Here is a 17,141-nt window from a genome sequence, read left to right on the forward strand (position 1 = left end):
TATAGCCTCCCTACAACTCCTGGGCAATCCAGAGGTGGGGGTGGGGGTAGATTTTATTAACTAAGAATATCTTAACTATATATACACCTACCAATGGGGTAGAAAAAGTGACTCAAGATTGGACAATTTTCTCACTACATCATTCATTTGGTCACCCTTATATATTACAAGTTTTGATATATTGTGGGCATTCGTAAAACTGCCTATTCACTATCCCCATTCTCCTAGGAACTTCAATATTCCTATATCCCACCTTCTTCCACATGTGGGAGCTGTCATGTTCCCACAGGGCCTGGCCAGGGTTAGTTGATACTGGGTAGGCAACTTTTTGCTGAGCCAATACATCTTTTCCAAGATTTTAAAATTTGGAATCTAGAGAGTAAAAATTAGTCCCTCTCCTATCATGGAATCTATACTATAAAGTATGAAATTCTGTGCTTTTGGCAGCCATGTTTCCTGACACAACCAACAGGTAACTGTACAAGTAAGAACATAAAGTCTACAAGAGACATGAAAGGAGAGATGACAAGGGTATTAGAGGCAATCAATTCTTATTCCTGTTCTTCCTTAGACTTAGTTGTGCTTTGCTCATCTCAGGTTTAGCTGTTTAATCTTTCTTTTGATTCAATAAATGGATAATTGACCCTTTTACCTGTTTTTTCAAAATGAATTTTTGTCACAGCCACAACAAAGAGACTCATACAATTCCAGAAAAGAAACAGTTTATTCAGAGCAGATTCACTTTGGGAAGCTGGTGAATTTTTATACAATAGCATTTATTCTCATTAGTGTACATTTTATCATGTGCCTATAATTATCCATTAGGAGAACATCTTTAGTATGCCCTACAATATCTGATAGCACTGTTAGGCACTGAGAAAACCAGGACCATGGATCTACTACTAGGAAATTTTTGCACCCAAATTGAAGAAAGCAACTGGTTTTACAGCACCCCAAGGCTTAAGAATCAACAAAATGGAGACTATGTAGGTGAATCTAGCCCTCAAACCATCTTATCTTCATTCTTTGCTCATTTTCCCTCACTCTGAGTCTAATACAGGTTCAATTAAAAGTATCATATGTGGCTCCTTTACAACTTGCTCTTAAAGAATTGAGAAAAAAGGGAGAAGACTCAAATTACTAAAACCAGAAGCAAAAGTGGGGACATTACTAGTGATTTTTACAGGAACTAAAAAAAGATTTTAAGAAAAAATTATGGACAGGGGCACCTGGGTGGCTCATTCGGTAAGCGTCTGACTTCGGCTCAGGTCATGATTCAATTCCTGAGTTTGAACTCTGCGTCGGGCTCTGTGCTGACAGCTCAGAGCCTGGAGCCTGCTTCAGATTCTGTGTCTCCCTCTCTCTCTGCTCCTCCCCTACTCACAATCTGTCTCTCTCAAAATAAAATAAACATTAAAAAAAAAAATTTTTTTTAAAAAAAGAAAAGATTATGGACAATTGTATGCTAACGAATTGGATAACTTAGATAAAATGGACAAATTCTTAGAGACAGAAACTACCAGAACTGACCCAAGAAGAAATAGAAAATCTAAACAGATCTATAAGTAGAATAGAAAGGTGGGGGCGCCTGGGTGGCTCAGTCGGTTGAGTTCGAGCCCCGCCTCAGGCTCTGGGCTGATGGCTCAGAGCCTGGAGCCTGCTTCCGATTCTGTGTCTCCCTCTCTCTCTGCCCCTCCCCCATTCATGCTCTGTCTCCCTCTGTCTCAAAAATAAATAAACATTAAAAAAAAATTAAAAAAAAAAAAGAAAGGTGATTGAATCAGTAATCAACCTTCCAATGAAGAAAAGCCCAGGACCAGATGGCTTCACTGGTGAATTCTACCAAACACTTAAAGAATTAATATCAATTCTCAAAATCTTTCAAAAATTGAAGAGGAGAGAACACTTCTTAATTCATTTTATAACACTAATAATACCCTGATACACAAACCAGACAAAAACATGGCACAACATATGAAAAACTCTTATAACTTAACAAAATACAAACAACTCAATTCAAAACAAGCAAAGGACCAGAACAGACATTTCTCCAAGAAAAGATACAAATGGCAATAACCACATGAAAAGATGTTCAGCCATCATTAATCATAAGGGAAATGCAAAATAAAAACTGCCATGAGATACCACTTTATACCCACTAAATGCCAATTATTTAAAAAAAAAAGAAAAGAAAAAGAAGTGTTGGTGAGGAAATAGAGAAATTGGAACCCTTGTGCATTGCTGATGAGAATATAAAATGGTGTAGTTCCTCTGAAAACAATATGGTGGACCCTAAAAAATTAAACACAGAATTACCATATGACCCAGAAATCCTACTTCTAGGTATATACCCAAAATAATTGAAAACTCAACAGATATTTGTATACCAATGTTCATAAGGGCATTATTCACAATAAACAAAAGGTGGAAACAAGTGTCTACCGACAGATGAATGCATAAACAAAATATATATGTATGTATACACACACACACACACACACACACACATACACGCACAATGGAACATTCAGCAGCCACAAACAGGGGTGAAATTCTGATATACGCTACAACATGGATTAACCTTGAAAACATCATACTCAGTGAAATAAGCCAAACATAAAATAACAAATATTGTATGAATTCACTTATATGAAGTATCAGGAAGAGGAAAATTCATGGAGACAGAAAGTAGAATAAAGGTTACCAGGGTCTGGAGGAAGGGAGAAATGGGGAGTTATTGCTTAATGGGTACAGAGTTTCTGTTTGAAATGATGAAAAAGTTCTGGAAATAGTAGTGATGATTACATAACACTGTGAATGTACTTAATGCCACTGAATTACACATTTAAAAAAGATTACAATTTAAAAGGATTAAAAAAAAAAAAGAACTTTTTTTCTGTTCTAACAGTGAAGCCTAAGACGGCACAATTACCAAGCTAACTACTTTGGTAGCAAAGGGAAATGGTGGAAAAAAACCTGCAGACTAACTTTCACCATTGGCTGGCAGAAATAAACCAGTGTTTCTAAAGAGGAACAACTACAGGAAATCTTATAAAAAATGTTAATTATGTAATCTAATGATAAAAAAGTTTGGTAATTTAGTGACATGAACTGCACAAAAGTATGCAAGAAATCAAATGGACCCACTTAAAAAAAATGTATTATTGAGGCATAGTTGACAATATAATGCTACATTCATTTCAGGTATACAACACTGTGATTCAACAATTCTGTACATTATGCAGTACTTACAACGATAAGCACAGTCACCATCTGTCACCATACAGTGTTATTACAACATTATTGACTATATTCCCTATTCTGTACTTTTCATTTCCATGACTTACTTATTTTGTAACTGAAAGTTTTTCTCTCTTAAACCCCTTCACCTCAAATGGACCCTGGGTATCCTATCCAGGGATGGTTTGCTCAGAGTTCCCCATGGTGATGGAGGGAAGGGAAGCTCTTCAGTGAACATTTGACAAGGTTCAAGTTACAAAAAGAAATAGTTTTTCACTGGCCGAGCTCAGCTGAGTGCTCCAAAACGGTGATGGTGGTGGTGGTCACGAAGGAAAAACAAAGTAAATGAATCTACTCTAGGCTCAGGTATGGTTGATGTAGTGTCTAAAACAGTTTGACAGTCCACTGAAGGGAATAGCCTATGACCCCCAGTACCCACAGAGCTCTAATAATTTAACAACAAATTTATTTAAAACCAACAGAAAAATAACAGATAGAAATATAAATCCCTGACAGAATAAGGGAGAAGCAAACCAGTACAGTACAGAGATAGACACAGCCTAGAATGTAGGAAATATCTTATATATAAATTATACTAGTTATTACCAAAGCTATCAATTTTGCACAAACCACAGATTTAAAATTTTTCTTTCTTTCTTCCTTCCTTCCTCTTCTCTTCTCTCCTTCCTTTTCTTTTCTTCCTTCCTTCCTTTCCTTCTTTCCTTCCTTCCTTCCTCCCTCCCTTCTTCTTTCTTTTCTTTTCTTCTCTTTTCTTTTCTTTTCTTTTCTTTTCTTTTCTTTTCTTTTTTCTTTCTTTCTTTCTTTCTAATCTAAGCAAGGCCAGGCCTACTCACTGGTGCTTAGCTAAATATCAGTTAACTATTCAAAACGGCAAGTCGACACTTTTTTTTTTAATGTTTTATTTATTTTTGAGAGAGAGGGAGCACAAGTGGGGGAGGTGTGTGGGCAGGTGGAAAGAGGATCAGAAACAGGCTCCATGCTGACAGGAACTCACAAACTGTGAGATCATGACCTGAGCTGAAGTTGGGCACTCAACCAACTGAGCCACCCAGGAGCTCCCAAGTCAACACCTTCTAATAGATTTCCAAATAGACTTAGTCTATGTCTTTCAAATCCACTTTCTACAATTTCTTGGTTCTAGTGAGTCCAAAGAAGATTGGAGTGTAAAAAAGGTGGAAGAATCAAGAATTAAGACCTAGCTAATGGGTTTCCGAAGATACAGAACCTTCCTAAATTAAAGTTATGCTCTATTATTTGAGGACAGAGTAGAGGCTGACAATCAAAAGATGGTCCTTATTATTATTAGAGTTCCTGTATGTCACATTAAGTACACAAGTTACACATAATTCTCTCTTCATACCAACTCTGCAAGTTATAAATTTTGCAGTGTCAGAAAAGTTAAATCATTTGCTCATGGTCATACAGTCTATAATGATACAGCCAAAACTTTAGCTTTGACTCTGAATCTTCCACTCTATCACTGGAGTTGAGGGAGAACAGATACACTGTATTGACTCAAGGGTATTTCAGAGCTTTAAGCCTACACAGTCAAGAGGCTCCTAAAGTGCTAACAACTTAAAATACTTTTAAGAGTGAAACCAAGTCTGTGGAACAGCAGCAAGAACAGAATCTGAGGACACAGAAGTTAGCAACAAATCTATAAACAGTGACAAGCTAAGCATGGAAATAGACTTTTATAAGAATATGGTATATCCTCTTCCCTCAAAAAGTTGTTTTTGTTTTAAAAGTAATTCGTTTTATAGCCAAATTATGGAAAGAGCCTAAATGTCCACCAATTGACGAATGGATAAAGAAGATGTGGTTTATACATACAATGGAATACTACTTGGCAATGAGAAAGAATGAAATCTGGCCATTTGTAGCAACGTGGATGGAAGTGGAAAGCATTATGCTAAATGAAATAAGTCAGGCAGAGAAAGACAGATACCATATGTTTTCACTCATATGTGTATCCTGAGAAACTTAACAGAAGACCATGGGGGAGGGGAAGGGAAAAAAAAGTTACAGAGAAGGAAGGAGGCAAACCATAAGAGACTTAAATACTGGGAACACACTGAGGGTTGACGGGGGTGGGGGAAAGGGGAAAGTGGGTGATGGGCATCGAGGAGGGCACTTGTTGGAATGAGCACTGCGTGTTGTATGGACACTAATTTGACAATAAATTATAAAAAAACAAAGTAATTTGTTTTAAATAGTCATAGTTCAGGGGCTCCCAGGTGGCTCAGTCAGTTAAGTGTCCGACTTAGGCTCAGGTCATGATCTCGTGGTTCATGAGTTCGAGCTGCATGTGGGACTCTGTGCTGACAGCTCAGAGCCTGGAGCCTGCTTCAGATTCTGTGTCTCCCTCTCTCTCTCTGTCCCATCCCCACTCATGCTCTGTCTCTGTCTTAAAAAAAAAACCCAAAAAACATTAGAATAGGTTCAGCTAACATCCACCATCACATCTAGATGCAAAAAAAAGAATGAAGAAAAAATTTTCTCCTTGTGATGAGAACTCTTAAGATGTATTTATTTGCTTAACAACTTTCCTATATGTCATACAGTAGTGTTAGCTACAGTCATGTTGTACATCATATCCCTAGTACTTATTCATTTTTTAATCGGAATTTTTTTAATATATATATTTTTGAAGATTTATTTGTTTTTGGGAGGGAGAGCACAAGCAGGGAAGGGGCAGAGAGACACGGGGGACAGAAGATCTGAAGCGGGCTCTATGCTAACAGGAACGAGCCTGATGGGGGGCTCGAACTCATGAACTGGGAGACCATGACCAGAAACAAAGTCAGACACTCAATTGACTGAGTCACCCCAGTTCCCCTATTGCTGGAAGTTTGTACCTTTTTGACTACTTTCCTCCAATTCTCCCTCCCTTCTATGTCCTCTTATAGCATTTCTTATCCAATCCTTTATTAATCTTTCATATGTATTTCACTTATATTTGCCCTGCAAACTCTATCCCTACTACCTGTGTTCTACTTGAGAAAAAAAAAGTACTAGCGCTTTACTCATATTAGATTAACCTGTGGCATCCAACACAGTAGTTTACAGACACAATATTGAATTTAACTGACTAAAACAAAAAATTATGACTCAAGACTCTATCCCATCAAGTTTTATTTTCTTTACAACATTGATCAGAATCTGAATTATCATGTTGATTTGTGGGTTTCTGTCTCTTGCACTTGAACCTAAGTCCCTAGTCCTTGTCTTAGTCACTACACTCTTTCCAATACCTACAAAGTGACAACTGAGCACACAATGCTTGCTAACGAATCATAAAATTTGACTTTGTGTATACTTTTAAGTACTAAATTGAATATTCCCTACCACTTCCAAGAAAAAAGACATAACTGCATTTTTCATTCCTGGGAACTGTGCCAAAAGATAGAAAGTCAATAGGGGCGCCTGGGTAGCTCAGTCGGTTAGGCGGCCAACTTTGGCTCAGGTCATGATCTCGCGGTCCGTGAGTTCGAGGCCCGCGTCGGGCTCTGTGCTGACAGCTCAGAGCCTGGAGCCTGTTTCGGATTCTGTGTATCCCTCTCTCTCTGACCCTCCCCCTGTTCATGCTCTGTCTCTCTCTGTCTCAAAAATTAAAAATTAAAAAAAAAAAAAGATAGAAAGTCAATAAATAAAAATTAATAGTTTTTCGCCATACTTGCAGTCTCCTTTTGTTGCTACTAGATAGCATTCTTTCATCTAAAGCAAAATATTTGAAAAGAAGAAAGCTTAAACAGCTCAGACTACAAAAGTAAAATAATTAAAGTACCCTCTGATAAGAACAGTGATTAAGAATTTAACCAGGAAACCTGTTTAAATACTGAAGCTTTTTTCCCCCTTAGAATCAATGATCAAAAGATGATGATTTTCAGACACTTACAATATGACCTGCATCACTCTTAGAACAAATGATCAAAAGATTAATCTAACCACATATATAAAATCCTGTATCTCTTCCCATTTAGACAAATTATAAAATGTTCAGGTAAAGGGAAAAGTAAATAGTGGACAATGAGTACATTCAACTACAATCTTTTAATTCTATTCTTTAATTTTTTTTTCACTCATCTGTTTCTCTCAAACAGAAGAACACGGATTCTGACACTGCCTGTGCTTGGAAATTATACTACTTGTGACCTTGAGCAAATTTTAGTTAAGTAACCTCTGTGTATGAGCTTCTCAATTGCAAAATGAGCAAATGAGCACTTACTACATATGGCTGTTGCAGGAATTAAATAAGATCTTATAAATAAAAAGCTCAGTGTCTGGCATATAGTAAGCTCTCAAAGTTTATAGGTATGGTCATCATCTCCCTAAAATGACATATAGCAAACTCTCAAGAACAGTGACTATGATGTAAGAAAATTAGGGACTAAAAAAAGGATGAGTCATCACAGCTGGAAGACTCTTCTTCACTGGTCTCTGACAAGTACTGGAAGGAATAAACATTTACTGAGTGCTTTATGTGGCAGGCACTATGCTGGGCTCCTAACAAATACTAACTACTGTGGCAGATGACTGCCACAGTCATGGCCCCATTGAATCATACCACTCTGATTCCCTCCCACATGATCTCTGGATTTGTTCATGTGACTTGCTTTGGTCAACGGAATACTAGCAATATGTAGCATGCTGAGGCTTGAAATGTGCTTGCACACTGAAGCTTGCCCTCTCTTGCTGCTGGGAACCCTGCTACCACCCTGGGAACGAGTTTGGATTAGTAGCTTCCTGAAGGGTGAAATGAAAGTAGCCACCCAACTCTGAGGCCCCAGATACGTGAGTAAGGCTATTCTAAAGTAGAGGATCTAGACAATCCAGCCCCAGACAGGCCAGCCCAGATCATAGGAACATTTCAGCCAACCAATTGTGAGAATAAGGTTTATTGATTTAGGCCACTTAGTTTTGCAGGCAGTTTGTTATTTGGCAAAAGCTAACACAACCACCCTATGAATATAGATAGTGTTTCAGTTTTACAGATTAAGAAAGAAGGTTCCCAGAAACAACAGTTTGGCTCCAAAGGATTTTCTACCAAGCCACTTCTGCATGCCATACTCTGAAGTTCTCAATAAAAAAGGGATCTCTGTAAAGCAGTACCTTTCCTCTATTCCAGGAATCAGCACACTATATGGCCTGTGAGCCAGATCTAACTTATCTCCTGTTTTTGTATGTATGGTCTGCAAGCTAAGAATAATTTATACATATTTAAATAATTTCAAAGTCAGAAGAAGACTTTGTGATATGTGAAAATAACAAGATATTCAGGTTTCAGTATTTATAAATAGAGAACTATTAGAATACACCCGTGCTCATTCATATACTGTCTATGGCTGCTTTTGCACTCCAACAGCAGAGTTGGGTTGCTGCAACTGAAACCATATCAACTACACAGTCTATAATATTTACTATCTGGCCCCTTATTTTAAAAAAAGTATACCAACATCTGCTCAGAATTATTCTCTTGGAGTATGTTTTTAATTTAAACAACAAAGGATTCTTCCTGGCCTTTAATGATGAGTAGATTTTATTTGTACTTTTGTCACTCCTTTTCCTTTCACCAAAAATTAGTTTAGCTTATGTCATTTTTCCTAGTTCTTCTTAACTTTAATCTTGGATGGTCTCTGACTTCATCTAAGAAAGACAGATAAACCTCATTTTTAAAATACTAATTGAGAACCATAGGTCAAATGAATTCCACTTACACACCATACTACTGGCCTCCAAGACAGCTTGGAAAATTAACAGACTACAATTTTATCTTATTCTCAACTAATTCAAAGTATCTATGAAGAAAGTTGTTTATTAAGAACTGATCTTATATTGGCCAAATGAAACAGATCCCAAAAGAGGTAAACAAAGATATAGGAGAGAGATTTTATTCAGAAGAGGCTCTAATTTCTCAGACCTAAACCCATGTAATAACCATGTAGAAATGAATTTCCCTTTTATTTCTAACAGGGATTTCAGGACAGAAGTAGCTATACATAGTCTCTCCTTTTTTGTGATATTAGTCACTAATGTTCTCTTGCCACAGGGAAATAAGAATTTCAAAACTACTACTGTTCTACTTCACCATCCTGCTACTAACCAAGTTCAATGAGATACAAATTGAAGTAAATATCTGATTTCCTTTTATGTTAGAAAAGAGGTGAACCTCACTTTATTTACCAACTCCCCATTTTTATCATTTTTCTTACCTCCACAGTAATGACTGTAAGTCCTGGGGGGAGATTCAGCTTACTGTTTGTACTTGGCATTAATGCAAAGGATCAGTAAAGAAGTTGCCAGAGACTAACCACCCTCACCCCCAATATTTAACATTCAAAGACTTTTGAGTGGCATTAGACAGATGTTCCTATTGGTTAAAGCAATTTGAATGCCTTTAGAATACTGAAGAAAATGAGTAAGTATGTATGATCAGTCTAAACTTTACTGAACTATTTTGTTAAGTCCATACAGAAATACAACATAATCTTTATAGGTGATTTAAATTAAACTTGCCTAGAAAAAAAAATTATTTTCATTTATTTTTGTGACTATAGGGATTTTTAGAGTATAAAAACAATTTCCCAGGATGGCCTAATTTATTATTATGCAAGTAAATAAGGATTCTAAATTTTAACTCCTGAACTAGCAATGACAATCCAGGAGTCAGTAGGGTTGTAAGTATGGGTCTTTGGTACATACAACAAACACTATATATATCTAAAGAAGGTAGTTTCACTTTAACTTAGAATTCCAAAGAGAGAACAGCTGTTCCAAACAGTCTCCTTTTTTTCTTTTTTGTATTAAAAATTATATCATCAACATACTAGGGTCACTGAGAACTAAAGATTGAAAACAATTTTTGGATGTTGTTAAAGACTCTCTTTGGCTGAGAACCAGAAATTGTGACCTTAAAAGATCAATAGTGGGGCACCTGCCTGTCTCAGTTGTTAGAGCATGTGACTCTTGATCTTAGAGTTGTGAGTTTGAGCCCTATGTTGGGCGTGGAGCTTACTTAAAATTAAAAAAAAAAAAAAAAAAAAAAAAAAGATCAGTAGTGTAAGCTGATCAATAGAAAGCCTACTTTCTGAAAGAGTTATGATATGAATTTAACCAATACATGTTGCTAAAAATTCTATACTATCTTTGCATCTAAATAGGAAGCCTTCTTTAATCCTTTCCTACTAATTTATATTTTTCTCTGCCTTCAAAAGATTTCTAGTCAAATAACCTGTTCCCAAAAACTTCTCTTTGATTAATCCCACCTGGATCAAGTCACTGACATCCAAACATGTATGCTTAAATAAAAATAACTAAATCTGGGGTGCCTGAATGGCTCAGCTGCTTAAGCATCAACTTTGGCTCAGGTTATGATCTCATGGTTCACGAGTTCAAGCCTGCACAGAGCCCACTTTGGATCCTCTGTTCTCCCACCCCCCGCCCCCACCTCACCTCTCCTCTGCTTGGGCTCTCTCTCAAAAATAAATAAACATTAAAAAAATAACTAGATTTGGTCCTCACTTGTATCTTTTATGTTCATTCTACCTTCTCAATATATTTAGTATTTCTCTTTGTCCTCAATATTAATGCAGTTTAATTAATTTTGCTTCACTAATACCATTTAGGCTAGCAATATAAAAAAAAAAAGAACCCAAAGATTTAAAAGTTCATTTTCGGGGCGCCTGGGTGGCTCAGTCGGTTGAGCGTACGACTTCGGCTAGGGTATGATCTCATGGCTTGTGAGTTTGAGCCCCGCGTTGGGCTCTGTGCTGACAGCTCGGAGCCTGGAACCTGCTTCGGATTCTGTGTCTCCTTCTCTCTCTGCCCCTCCCTGCTCACCCTGCGTCTCTCTCTCCTTCAAAAATAAATAAATGTTAAAAAAAATAAAATAAAATAAAAGTTCATTTTCTCATTTCCAATTCTAATAAATACGAAGTGCCTACTTTCTATATTATAGGTTTTAATGCTAATTTTCTTTTACTTCATATGACTAAAGCACTTAAAGCATTCCAGCTATAAAGCTATAGGAAATATACTTTAATACAGTTAAAAAGCTTGGGGTGCCTGACTCTCAAGCGTCTGACTCTTGATTTCAGCTCAGGTCATGATCTCTCGGTTCACAGGATTGAGCCCCACGCTGGGTTCCACACTGATGGGGGCAGAGGGAGCCTCCTTGGGATTCTCTCTCTCACTCTCTCTCCCTGGTCCTCCCCCTTGCACACACATGCTCCTTCTCTCTCAAAATAAATAAACTCAAAAAAAAAAATACAGTTTAAAGTTTTAGTTGGTTGGTCAGTATTATAATGCCAAATATCAGTTTCTCAGATTAAAAAGAATTCTGCGATCTTTATTTTACAGAGCAGTTCTAAAAATAATACTGAACAATAGTCTCTTATGCTCCCTAACCAGATAACACTTTGTAAATTTTAAATCTAAGTAGTATGGGGATAATATTTGGGAAAATCTGGCTATAAATGAAACTCTTCTGGAAAACAGTGTGGAGGTTCCTCAAAAAATTAAAAATAAATCTAGCCTATGACCCACTGCTAGGGATTTACCCAAGGGATACAGGAGTGCTGATGCATAGGGGCACATGTACCCCAATGTTTATAGCAGCACTTTCAACAATAGCCAAATTATGGAAAGAGTCTAAATGTCCATCGACTGACGAATGGATAAGGAAGATGTGGTTTATACATACAATGAAATACTACTTGGCAATGAGAAAGAATGAAATCTGGCCATTTGTAGCAACGTGGATGGAACTGGAGGGTATTATGCTAAGTGAAATAAGGCAGAGAAAGACAGATACCATATGTTTTCACTCATATGTGTATGCTGAGAAACTTAACAGAAGACCATGGTGGGGGGTTGGGGGGGAGTTACAGAGAGGGAGGGAAGCAAACCATAAGAGACTCTTAAATACTGAGAACAAACTGAGGGTTGATGGGGGGTGGGGGAGAGGGGAAAGTGGGTGATGGGCATTGAGGAGGGCACCTGTTGGGATGAGCACTGGGTGTTGCATGGAAACCAATTTAACAATAAATTATTTTTAATATTAAAAAACAAAAAGAAACTCTTTGGTACAGTTCCAATTTTGCTATTTCCACTGATTTAATTTACATAGGGAAAAAGATCTATCAGTGAAAGGTCAGAGATTATTTGGAAGAAAATACAGTTTATTATTTTCAAAGGGAAAATTCATACAAGGCTAGCAAAGAAATAACTTTCTCCAGCCTCAGAAAAAGTGAATAGCTTTTTAGGAACCAGTAGTTTAACCAGTTTATGCAAAACCAATTAGAAATGATGCACATCGGGGCGCCTGGGTGGCGCAGTCGGTTAAGCATCCGACTTCAGCCAGGTCACGATCTCGTGGTCCATGAGTTCGAGCCCCGCGTCAGGCTCTGGGCTGATGGCTCGGAGCCTGGAGCCTGTTTCCGATTCTGTGTCTCCCTCTCTCTCTGCCCCTCCCCCGTTCATGCTCTGTCTCTCTCTGTCCCAAAAATAAATAAAAAACGTTGAAAAAAAAATTAAAAAAAAAAAAAAGAAATGATGCACATCTATGTATTTTGATCTAAGAAAATATCTAAACCACTACTAAGTGAAAAAGCAGACTGATATATTTTTTTTAATTAAGTGTAGTATAGAAAAAAAGAAAACTATGCACTAATTTTTGACAGTGATTATCTCTGAAAGAGCACTTGGGAAGTGCACTCTAGGCCTTCACCTTTTATAATTTTCTCTGATACATATGGATCTTTATGGGAGAAAAAGCAGATTTTTAAAAAAATTATAAAGCTCAGTCTTAATAGGCAGAGCACACAATTTTTAAAGTTCATGTAAAGACTTTAGTTTTTTACAGAAGTTTTTAAGATTCACAGCAAAACTGAGAGGAAGATATTGAGATTTCCCATATACCCCTTGCTGCCCCACATTCATAGCCTCTCCAATTATCAACATCCCCCTACCAGAGGTACATTTGTTACAAGTGATGAATCTACACTGACACATCATTCTTATTTGAAGTCTGTAGCTTACATTAGAGCTCAATCTTGGTGTTATACATTCTATGGGTGGACAAATGTATATGACATGTATCCATCATTACAGTACACAGACTATTTTCACTGACTTAAACAGCCGCTGTGCACCACCTATTCACCTCTCTCCAGCTCCACCTCAGTCACGGGCAACCACTGATCATTTTACTGTATCCACAGTTTTGCCTTTTCTAGGTCATAAGTTAGAATTATACCATATGTACCCTTTTCAGATTGGTTTCTATTACACAGTAATAGTCATTTAAGGTTCCTTCTGGTCTTTTCACGACTTGATAGCTCATTTCTTTTTAGCACTGAACAATACTCCATTATGTGGATGTACCACAGTTCATCCATTCACCTAGGAAAGGACGTTTTGGTTGCTTTCAAAATTTGGAAGTTATTAATAAATTTATTAATTTATTAATAAAGTTATTAATAAAGACCTACACATTCATCTGTAGGTCTTTGTGGACATTAGGTTTTCAACTCCTCTGAGTAAATACCAAGGAGCATATAACTTTTGGAAAATTCGGGGTCACCTATCCATATCATGAGAATTAAAATGAAAGCATATGGTACACTGCCTAGCATGCAGGAAAAGTTCAATAAATGCTAGTATACTCTCAATTCTGCAATGCCTTCTAATGCTACCAAACAATATACTAAGCCAGGCCAGTATACTTAACCATTAGCTAGTAGTTTATGTTTATTCCATCTCCTTCTTTCCTGTCAGGTGCCACTTCTTACTGTCAATATACCTACTTTTTAGAGGTACCCCCTCACATCTGTTGCTTCAAACTCCTGTGAACTCTTAGAATATCTTGACTGTACTTATAAAATGTCTGAAAACAAGTTGCCCAAAGTCCACTCTAATTTTAAAAGACAACCAAATACACAATTATATTGATTCAATTTTTCAGATTCTCTCAAACTCTAGCTCTATCCTTCAACTGAAAGATGACTCACAAATCTAAAATGTGTATTTGTTGTGTGGTTTTCACCTTATTTTTCCTGATTTAATTTTCCAATTCCAGGGTAGGGTGGAGAAGATGGGTTTATGCTTAACTTAAATGCTTAAGTTCTAGATCACCATCCTCCCAACGCTTCACTAAACAATGATAATTAGCATTAGCTTGTGTAGCATTTTTTAGAAGACCACGTACAAACGTGGATGGCTATCTTCAAAACCAAACAACTGTCTTTCTTAGTGAAATTAACTGTGGGGTTTCTTTTCAAAGCTACAACTGAGAAATTTGATTCCTGGTTACAGTGTCCCAGGCAATTATTGTAGCCTCACATCTACTATGGATATCTCTCATGAAACAATCCCCCCTTCCCCCACCAAACTGCACGGTCCCCAATATGCACATTCAAATACTAATAAGACACTGCTATCAAATGGCAACATTATGTAATACAGATTTAAAAAATTCACATTCATTATATCATTTCATCCTGTGTGGCAAACCTGGGAGGGGCAGGGGTCCATTTAATAGATGAAAAAAGACAAAAGCATGAAGAGTTTAAAATACTTGCTCAGAGCAAGTAAAAGGCAGAATCCAAAACCAAGGAGGCAATGATACAGTTCCAGTGAAAGAAATTACAGTGATTTTATAAATCAGTTCTATCTGAATTAAAAAAAAAATTGTTTTTTACAGTAGGCTCTACGCCCAACACAAGGGCTGAACTCATGATCCTGAGATGGAGAATCACTCAGTCTTTACCGACTGAGCCAGTTAGGCACCCCAGTTCTACCTCAATTTAAATCCTACCACTTACTACTTGTAAGACTGGAATGGAAGCTCCATGACTGTTTTGTTCACTGCTGTATTTCCAGCATCTAGAACAGTGCAAGTACACAGGAGATCAGTATATGTATGATAAACATTACAAAAAAATCACTTGATTTCTTTGGACCTCTGTTTTCCTCATCTGTAAATGGAAACAATAAGGTCTTATCTGCTGGTATAATATGTACATAAAGCATCTGGCAGGTATTTAAAATTAATAGACCTGACTCCTAGTTTAGGGTTCTTTACATAAGACCACCATAACACTCTCACTTCTTCTGTAGGCTCTAAAGAAGTAGCTGAGAACAAATGTCTGTACAACTGGTAGGCAAGCTGGGCGGTAATCAGGATGGAGGAGATAAAGAGCTAAATCCTTCCCTCAGTCAAGAAGTCAGCTGTTCTCTTTACTATTCTGCCATAGCAATGACAAAGATCTTCTAGAAGAATCTGTTAGCTGATTGCTTATTTCAAAACAGAAAGTCTTGTTGATTAGGGAAGCACCTAATCTATACTTATAAAAGGCAACAAGAAACAGGGGAGGAATACTGAAAGGTAAACGAGACAAGAAGAAAAGAATACTGAGGTGAAAAGATCCAGAATACCTATACTTATTAACTCAACCTAAGAATGGCCTCTGTCCCATTTCTCTGTAACTCAGCATGTTCTTTCCAGTAACTCTAATTCTAGAGGATGAAGCAGTCTTGAAGACCACTAGTAAGTATTACCAGAGACAGAAACAAAAGGTTTATGTCATTAATAAGTAGAAACAAAAGTTAAAAGCAAAGGGAGATGGTACTACAAATGGTACCATCAAGAAAGTGAAAAGACAACTAGAATGGAAGCAAATATTTGCAAATCACATAAAGGACGTGTATCCAAAAACACAAAGAACTCTTACAACTCAGTAATAAAAAAGATAAAGAACTGAATTTAAAAATGGGCAAAGAACCAGAACAGACATTTCTCCAAAGAAGACACATAAATGATCAGTAAGCACATGAAACAATGCTTAACATAGTCATTAGGGAAATGCAAATCAAAACTGCCACAAGATACCATTCCACACCCACTAGGATGGCAAAATAAAAGAGGTGGACAATAACAGATTGTGCACAGATATGACTTGGTGAAGATGTGGAGAAACTGCAACTCTGATACACTGGTAGTGGGAATGTCAAATGATGCAGTTGCTCTTGAAGTGTGGAGGTTCTTCAAATGCTAAACACAGAGTTACCATACCGACTTAGCAATTCTACTTCTAGGTGTATCCCCAAGAGAACTGAGAACATATGTTCACACAAAAACTTGTACATGAATGCCTATAAGAGCATTATTTAGAATAGCCAAAAAGTGCAAACAACCTAACTATCTGTCAACTGATGAACAGACAAAATGTGATAGATCCATACGGTAGAATTTATCATTAAAAATAAAATACTGATACATGCTACAATGTGGATAAACCCTGTACACGTTACACTAGGGGAAAGAAATAAAGTTACAGAAAACTATGTATGATTCCAATATAAAAAGTTTTAATGCAAATAAAGATTACTATGATAAATATTAATGACTAGACAATCACAAATGCTTAAGACTTCAGGAAAGCAGCAATAATTCAATAATTTTTAACTTAGTGCCATAGATAATGTCATTTAAAATTTTTTATATGAAAAATTCATTCTTTTCTTGAAGAGCTGCGAAAAAGAGAACTTAGTGGAGTGTATAAAACTCAATCCTCATATTATCAAAGGAGCTTACTAAAACTCAGGAAGAAATACATGCATATTTTAAGTATTAGGTAACACAATGTGGACAAAGTAGATGATCTTTAAGTTTTTTTTTTTTTTTTAACATTTATTTATTTTTGAGACAGAGAGAGAGAGAGAGAGAGAGAGCGAGCATGAATAGGGGAGGGTCAGAGAAAGAGGGAGACACAGAATCCGAAACAGGCTCCAGGCTCTGAGCTGTCAGCCCAGAGCCCAACGCGGGGCTCGAACCCACGGACTGTGAGATCATGACCTGAGCGAAGTCGGACGCTTAACCG

The 17,141-nt window shown here is 37.0% G+C and overlaps 1 protein-coding gene across 3 annotated transcripts in view; it reads right to left on the reverse strand.

The window, feature by feature from the left end:
* BAZ1A (bromodomain adjacent to zinc finger domain 1A) overlaps positions 1-17,141 on the reverse strand; it is a 94,344-nt gene that overhangs the window by 62,453 nt on the left and 14,750 nt on the right. The gene's annotated exons all lie outside the window — the stretch shown is intronic.

This window comes from Panthera leo, chromosome B3 (genome assembly GCF_018350215.1).
Source record: "Panthera leo isolate Ple1 chromosome B3, P.leo_Ple1_pat1.1, whole genome shotgun sequence".
Lineage (NCBI taxonomy): Eukaryota > Metazoa > Chordata > Mammalia > Carnivora > Felidae > Panthera > Panthera leo.